Below are 8,195 nucleotides of genomic sequence, written 5' to 3'. Positions count from 1 at the left end.
TCTTGGCTTTGATACCATGTAAGGAAAACAAGAGAAATACAAAAGAGCCACCAAGGGCATACAATAGACAACAAGAGAATGCTCAAACACAAGTCCACAAAGGGACAATACACAAGCCAAACAATGGCAAATACAAAAGATTACAATAACCACTAATGAGCATACCAAAGAACACAAAACACTTAAAAATATGATCTTTATTATGAGAGAATGCTTAGAAAAGCATTAAGAAACAAGAGAGGGTTTTAGCTCATTTAAATAGGCATTACAAGAGGCCATACAGCCATTGGGATGCTCCCAACGGCTTTATTTATAGCCATTGGGGAGATCCCAATGACTATTTTGGACTTTGGCCAATATACCCTCATACAAAAAGGGAAAAGACAACAAAAATGTACAAAGACAAAACTGCCCCTAATGGGCAATACCTATTACATAAGTGCAAATAACCAAAATGCCCTACATGGCTAAAAAACTATTACAATAATAAAACAATTACAAAAATATATAATATATACATATACATGAATCAATACATTTTAACAAGTTGAGCTTAGGGTCTAGCCTATAGTAGAGATTAAGTCAACCATACATAGTCAAGAGGCTATTCAAGGTGGTTCATGTCGAGTTTATCGGTCTCACCCAGTGCAGAGCTTGGGTTGATCTTCGCGAGAAGGCAAAAGCTCAGCTGTATCCTGCGAGCAAAGTTGCACGAATACCCATTGCACAAAGGACTTGATCTTAAGTGGGGCAACTATCGCTTGAAAGACAGTGTGTGTAATGCGTGCCTTTAAACACACCTGATTCAAGCTCAGTTGCCTTATCCATTGAGTGAAATATTTTTCAACAGGTAGGGCTGGTAAACGAACCGAGCAGCTCATGACTCGGCTCGGTTCGGCTCGTCATGAACTTGTTTGTGATCTGTTCATATAGTTGGTGAGCTAAGCCATGAGTAGCTTGTTAAGATGAAACAAGTCGGCCCCATCATAGGGTGTTCGGCTTGGGAGAGCTCATATAGATAAAATATATATTTTTAATATATAATATATATTGTAAGTGTAATATATAAAAATAAAAATGCATAAAATGTATATAAAAAGAGAAGGATGAATGAAAAATATATACATAAAATATGAACGATTAAGCATAATATATAAAAATTATAATATTTTAAGTGCATTATATGTATATATATATATATATATATATATATATATATTCCATGCATAAATAACATGAAATGTTTCAAAACGAGCTAGCTCATGTTCAGCTCGTCTCATTCAGGGATGAGCTGAGCTCGAGCTCATCTCGGCTAAACACAAATACAAGCCGAGCCACGAGCTCAATCCATTGGTAAATGAGCCAAGCCCGAACATGCCCTGTTCGGTTTGTTAGGCTCGTTTACCAGGCCTAGCTGCAGGGAAGTATTCTAGATGACGTTTCATTTACTTTCAGTTTCTAATCCTTGTGATTTCTTACCTACTTTGGGGCTTTCTGTTAAATCAAAGGGTTTAGGTGTTAGTTTTGAGCTACCTTCCTTTTTTTTCTTTTCCCCCCCTTTTGTTAATCATGCTGGATGATGTCCCCTGGTATATGTTGAATCAGAGACCTGTTTGGCTGGTGACATGACTTATTGACCAAAGCAGTTCTGATAAGTCTTACCTAAAGATGGACATAGTTGCACATCACCAGCTTAGTTTAACATTTGTCCAATTTGGTCAATGTGGAACAATGGCGATAGCTAGAAACAATCATGAAAACTTCTCAAGGGAAAGATGTGGAAATTTATGTGCCGCATATATAGTTTACTTTCATACAGATGGTAATTTGCATGCATTGCAAATGAACCATAACTAGAGGATATTTTTAGTTTATCATGTTTGTAAAACCAAAGAACACAAACCATAGTCTCCTTTTCCTGTGGATAGTTTTTTTTTTCCTTGATTATTCTGATCTGTTGCCTTCTACAGGCATTAGTCCAGACATGTTTAGATTGAATACCATATTTTGGCAAGAGCAAGTGATTCAATATGAGCAGCTGATGGGAACCAACTATACAGAAATTCAGAATGTCATGGATATGAATGCTTACTGTGGTGGGTTTGCAGTTGCTTTAAGTAAATTGCCTCTGTGGGTTATGAATTTAGTTCCTGTGACTATGAAGAACACACTAGCTGCAATATATGACCGTGGGCTGATTGGTGCTTTCCATGATTGGTGAGAATACCTGCATCATTAGGTTTTTTTCTTTTCCTTTTGTGCATATTTTTTATGGTCCATCTCCAACTTGTTGGTACCTCAGGTGTGTGCCTTTCTCCACATACCCAAGAACGTATGATTTGTTACATGATTCTCACCTTTTTTCACACTATAAGAACCGAGGTGAAGGTTGTTTAATGGAAGATATTATGCTAGAAATGGATAGGATCATCCGGCCTCAGGTACCGTGCTACACTTTTTGCATGACCCTCTTATGGTGCTTCTTTGATTCTGCAGATAGTCCATTTTACGATGTCCACTTTATTCAACATTTCATTTCTTTTTATGCAATGCCTTGAGAAAGCTGCTTAGTTCTTATATTCTTCAAGTTGAAAGAACTCCATGGTTTCTCATGTGCCATGTTATTTGTTTGTATTCTTTATGCCAATGCATGTTTTGTGAAATTTTACTTCACTTGGTAAAAAAACATTGTAAAACTATTCTTCAATTTCTGCCTCAGAAAGTCAAAATCCAAATGAAAATATGCTATTTTGTCGTGTTTGAGTGCAAACATTAAATTGGCAGCAAATACCTAAAATCTTACTATGTTAGGTATACTAGATAAAAAGTTACAGTCATAGCATGGAGGGGAGGGGGAGGAGAAACCAACCTTCCTTACTACCCATGGGAGGAGAAAAAAAAAGGAATTTTAATCTGCCACCCCCGCTCCTAGTCAGCCATGAAGACTAACACAACAGGTCACTGAAAGAGTTGAAACCATGGTTGCCAGTCGAGGAAGCGGGAAGCGATACCGGAAGCGGAAGCTGAGACAACTTAGGAGCGAATCAGGAAGCGTCTTGGAAGTGAACCGGAAGCGACCTAGGAAGCGAGGGGGAAGCGAAAAAAGAGAAAAAAAACAAAAAAAAAATAAAAATACAAAAAAAAAATGAAAAAAATGGGGGAAGCGCGCTTCCCCCAAAAAATGTGCTTCGGGGAAGCGCGCTTCCCCAGTTACCTAGGCGTTTCCGGTAACTCTGGTTGAAACCCATTATGGCAACATTAGAAAGTGGACAATGGAGAAAGAGGTCTGTTTTGGAGGAGCCTGGGAAATGATGGCTGAGGATTTCAAAAGAATCTGCACATTTTCATTGGTTAATTGCATGGGAAACCATAGTTTGATACTAAAATAATTATGATGTTGAACACCAGATTTCAGATGTTGACAAGTTCACAAACTTTTAGTGCCACCAATATATTTCATAATTTCATAGCAGTACTTTGTTTTGACTAGCACCAAACCTAGTTTTACAAAGTTGCAAAACATATAAACACAATAAATTGTATTTTCAGTGGTAATTACATATGTTATAAGTTATCAGAAAATACTGTTGGTAGTCCTATTCAGGAGAGTCCTACAACGAGTTCCAAAAAATGTCAAGGGCAGTAAATGATGGTCAACTTGTTAGTATTTGCTATAGGCCATAGGCTTCACAGTAGTCCAAGTCAGTAGACAAATAAATAGTAGTGCAAGTGTGACTATCTAGAAAGCGTTGTCATACAATAGTTGATGTTCAGTATAATTTATAGATATATTCACGATGCATTTTTCAATATAATGACATCAGAGCAAAATATAGAGAAACTTTTAAAAGGAAGGATGGGTAGGACACTTTTCAAACATCTCCGATCGAAAAAAGGAGGAGTTGGAGTTGCTTGCAAAATATAAGTTGACAATCTGTAACATGTTTTTTACCATATAAACCATTTAGGTTATATGTGTAGGGCTTTTTTTTTTAGAGAAAAGATAATAAAATTATTAGAAATAGGCACAATGTAACAGATCAATCTAGTTAGGTGGCGTGTGATGAGGTATCACACCCCCATTCAAACCGAATAGCCAAATTCATTCCCAATACACAAAGTTAGAACATGACCAATCCAAAATCAGCAGCAAAGAGAGGAAATGTGCAGAACCGAATGTGACCGAGCATGGTGCTCATGTCGCAGCCCTGTTATTCCCTAACCAATCAGTTAGCAGTCCGGCCATTTGCGATGCACCCGTTCCTTGACTTCCCACTTCAGCTGGTACAAAATGCCTTCCAGGTCAGGAGCCTTACCCCTTGAAGATGCGCTGATTTCTTTCGATCCAAATAAGTCTCCAAGCTGTTAAGAACCATACACGCCATACAAATTTCCAGCGAGAGCCTTTTGAGTTCATGCGGGATGCAATCAAGACCTCTCTTAGGAAAGCGATGTTGTCCCAATTCATGAAATGGTCATTCCACGCTCGGTGCATTAAGGTGCAGATGAAGATACAATTCCAAAAGAGCCGAGAAGTGGACTCCTCCTCACAATAACAAAGCGAGCATTGGCTAGCAAGGTGACACCCCCGACGCTTGAGTCTAAGTTTCGTATTAACTGCCTCACAAAGAATCATCCAACCCATGAGAGACCCTCTAAGTGGGAGCCCACCATCCACAAAGATTTCTTCAGTAGCCATGTAGGGGGGGGGCATGCCAAGGAAACGGTACATGGTAGACACTTTAAAGTCACCTTCCTTAGCTAGTGGCCAACAAACCTCATCTTCCCATTGAGAATCAGGAAAACTATCTAATTCTCCGGAAGAGTAACCCTCCAATAATGATGCCATAAGTGTTGTCCATTCGCAAAAGACCATATCTGATGGCTCTCTTCTTAGTACAATGTCCCATACCTCTTCTAAACTCAACCAAAAATCACTATTTGGCTCTAGTTATTCCGAAGTTTGGTATCCCCACACCAAACATCTTTGCCAAAACAAAGTACCAGAGTATCGTTACCCACCTCCACCCGAATAACCGAATTGAAGTGGTCCAATGTCGTGACCCACCCTTTCCAAATCCTGGAACCTTTTTTCCATTTATGATTTTCGGACCAGCACCAACACCAACCCACCAAATCATGTTTTTCCAATAAGATTAGACTAAGTGTGCCCTCTTTCGTATATATCCTCCATAGCCATTTAGACAAGAGGGCAAGGTTGAATTTTCTCAAATTATGGATCCCTAATCCCCCAACTTGTAGTGGTTGGAAGACAAAAGACCAATTAATGGGCACCTTAGACTTCCCTTCGATCTACCCGTGCCAAATAAATTTTTGAAAGAAAGTATTTAGGTGCTTTTCTACCTTGGGCAACTTGAAAATTTATAGGAAGTGAAGCGCGAAGCAAGAGATGTTGAAACAAACAAGGTTTATTCTACCCGCTCTTGAGAGCAAACGGGAAGCACAAGACTGAACTTTTTATCAAATTTTATCCACCATGCTCCAATGAGACTCCGTAGAGACCCCCAAATGTAGTTGCAGCCCCAAGTATTTCAAAGGCAAGGAACCCTCTTCACAATTAAAAATTGCCGGGGCTAATCTTTGGGAGTCCCCATTAGGGTCATTCAACGCCATTATTTGTCTCTTTCCTTCATTCATACGAAAACCGAAAATTTTCGAAAAACATTTAAGCAACACCCATCGGGTCCACATGTTATTCTCCGAAGCCTTCCCAAAAATCAAGTCATCCGCAAAAGGGTGGGAATTTGTAATTGAGTCTGATACTTTGCATCCCTTGAACACACCTGCCTCCTCGGCATGTGAGATCATCACCGATAGCGCTTCCATAGCCATGATGAAAAGAAGAAGTGATAACGGGTTGCCTTGCCTCAACCCTCTTTTTGGCATAAAGAAGTCACCATTCTCCTCATTAAGGGAGACCACAATCGAGGTTGCAGAAAGAAACCCTTCAATCAAATGCTTCCACTTCTCACCAAACCTCATCTTTTGCATACAACACAACAAAAATCTTCAATCTAAAGAATTAAAGGCTTTTTTAGGGTCTATTTTTAAGACAAAAGATTTCTTACCTTGGAGCTTGATGGAGTGGAGCGTCTCATGTGCAGTAACACACGCATCATGGAGGCGGCGACCATGAATGAATGCGCTTTGCCATTTTGAGATGAGGTGTCCAATAACTCCCTTGATTCTCATTGCCAAAATCTTTGATATGATTTTGAAGACGGTGCCCACCAAAGAGATGGTCTAAATCTTTCAATGTTTTGGGCTTGCGGGTCCTTAGGGACGAGGACAAGTGTCAACTTGCCCATAACCCCTGGTATCTTGGCATTTGAATGAAACTCCATCATCAATTAAAGTAGATCAGCCTTGACACACTCCCAAGTGAGCTTTAAAAACTCTATAGGGAACCCATCAATACCCAGGCTCTTGCCATTTGGAAGAGACCAAATAGCATTCTTGATCTCGTCCACGGTGAAAGCGCTAGTGATGCTCCTCCTTTCCTCTTCGCTTATGGATTTGAAAGCCATGTTAGAGATGTCATAATCCGCACCCACCACATAAGAGAAGCGGGCTTTGAAGAATTCGGTGGCACAAGGCAAGATTTGAGAGCCCTCCTTCCTATAGGGCTTGAAATTCAAGAATAAAAAACAAGGGTTTCTACTAATGTATGGTACTAATACAACTAGCCTATTTTTTCCACATGTATACATGTAACCATGCATTTATGTACCCTTATCCATGTCTTTATAACATAGTTCAGAGAATGTATTTCTCTTGTATAAATAATTGTTGTATTTGGTATATTTCCTGACATTTTCGCACTCTCAATGGGTATGTAAGATTTCACAACTCTTCTGCATCATTTAAGAGATTTACCCTATTTCCTGGAATTGGACCATAGGGTAGCTGTTTTATAAGATCATCTCCTTTTGCAGGGTATCATTATTATCAGAGATGAGGCAGTCATTGTGTCAAGAGTCAAAGATCAAGCTCCTAAATTCCTGTGGGATGCTGAATCACATGTTCTTTCGGATGAAAGTGGCAATAAAGAAAATGTATTGATATGTAGAAAGAAATTTTGGGCAATTTCTTAGTATGTATAGCTTTTTAGCTATTGGCTGAAGGCGGTCCCGATTCTTTGAATGCATTTTGTTGTAATTTCATTAGATGAGCTCAACTTTCTTTTATGATCAACAATCAGTTACTAAAAGTGCTTATTTGTGTTTTCCTCTGATATTCTATGTAGCATGCAATGTACTATTATTACTAGAGTAACTATTTGCTGGTTGGAAGATATTCATAGAATTGCCAAGAAAAATTTGGATCCTGCTGTGCAGCTTCTGCCATTTGAACAAGAGTACTCAATAATAGGTGACACTTTTTTTTTCTTGATAATGGGGAGAAACCAACACTCTAGTTTACATGTCCTGTTACAGGTTGAAAGGTGTCATGTTGACCATGCCCTGTTTTGGTGTTCACAGTATAAAACTCCTCGAGTACTCCCCCTTCCCTTAAGGCAGGGGTTGCCCTTCCCGAGTATCAAACTCTTGACATCCAACTTAAATGTCTTAAGCTGACCTACCCTAGCCAGATGTGTGGAGCCCCTGTGATCTAGAAGGCCTCTGCTTTTAAAAAGAAAAGGCGAGTAAAAATGGGAAGGGTCCACTAGCTCTTGGATTGATAGTGGATTTACCACCTACCATCTCATTGTTCCACAGATTGTACTCCCAGATCTGCACATCATTGGGGATGTCTTGGTGGCGGTCTAATAGATATGAAGCATTTTATCATGCCTATAATTTATTGATTTTGGGCACATGGTCTTGGATTTAGGGACCTCAATGGTTGTATTAGAGGTCAGATGTCCAACAGAATCCAAATCCATTTAGTCGGATTTAATAAGAGCGAATGACATTTGTTCAATAATCAGATACAGATTCAGTTCAGTGTATCACATCCCAATCAGTATCCTATGGATACTTGAAATCCAATTACGTGTAAAGGGCATATCCAGTTAGCTACTTAAATTGTAATCTGAAACGGAGTCAGGCCCCAAATATGCAACATTTGACTAGGTTGGATTTAGTAATGCCTACTGCATCCAAACCAATATGTTTCTACTAGGATCAATTTCAAAAAAAAAAAAAAACGGAGTCTGTATAGATAGAGTTGAT

General features: G+C 39.2%; 2 long non-coding RNA genes across 2 annotated transcripts; one reads left to right on the top strand and one right to left on the bottom strand.

The window, feature by feature from the left end:
- Positions 1–2,351: 2,351 nt before the first annotated feature.
- On the top strand, positions 2,352–7,231 carry LOC149848999 (uncharacterized). Its single transcript, XR_016433199.1, has 2 exons — positions 2,352–2,441; positions 6,957–7,231. It is a non-coding gene; the product is annotated as an uncharacterized LOC149848999 (long non-coding RNA).
- On the bottom strand, positions 2,789–3,310 carry LOC149849000 (uncharacterized). The gene is made up of 2 exons (XR_016433197.1): positions 3,215–3,310; positions 2,789–3,078 (listed from the first exon to the last, which is right to left on the bottom strand). It is a non-coding gene; the product is annotated as an uncharacterized LOC149849000 (long non-coding RNA).
- Positions 7,232–8,195: the final 964 nt, after the last annotated feature.

Source organism: Nuphar pumila, chromosome 1 (assembly GCF_984573655.1).
Source record: "Nuphar pumila chromosome 1, dmNupPumi1.hap1.1, whole genome shotgun sequence".
In the NCBI taxonomy this organism is placed as follows: Eukaryota; Viridiplantae; Streptophyta; class Magnoliopsida; order Nymphaeales; family Nymphaeaceae; genus Nuphar; species Nuphar pumila.
The sequence above is the reverse complement of the archived record's forward strand: the minus strand, read 5'-3'. Positions and strand labels throughout refer to the sequence as shown.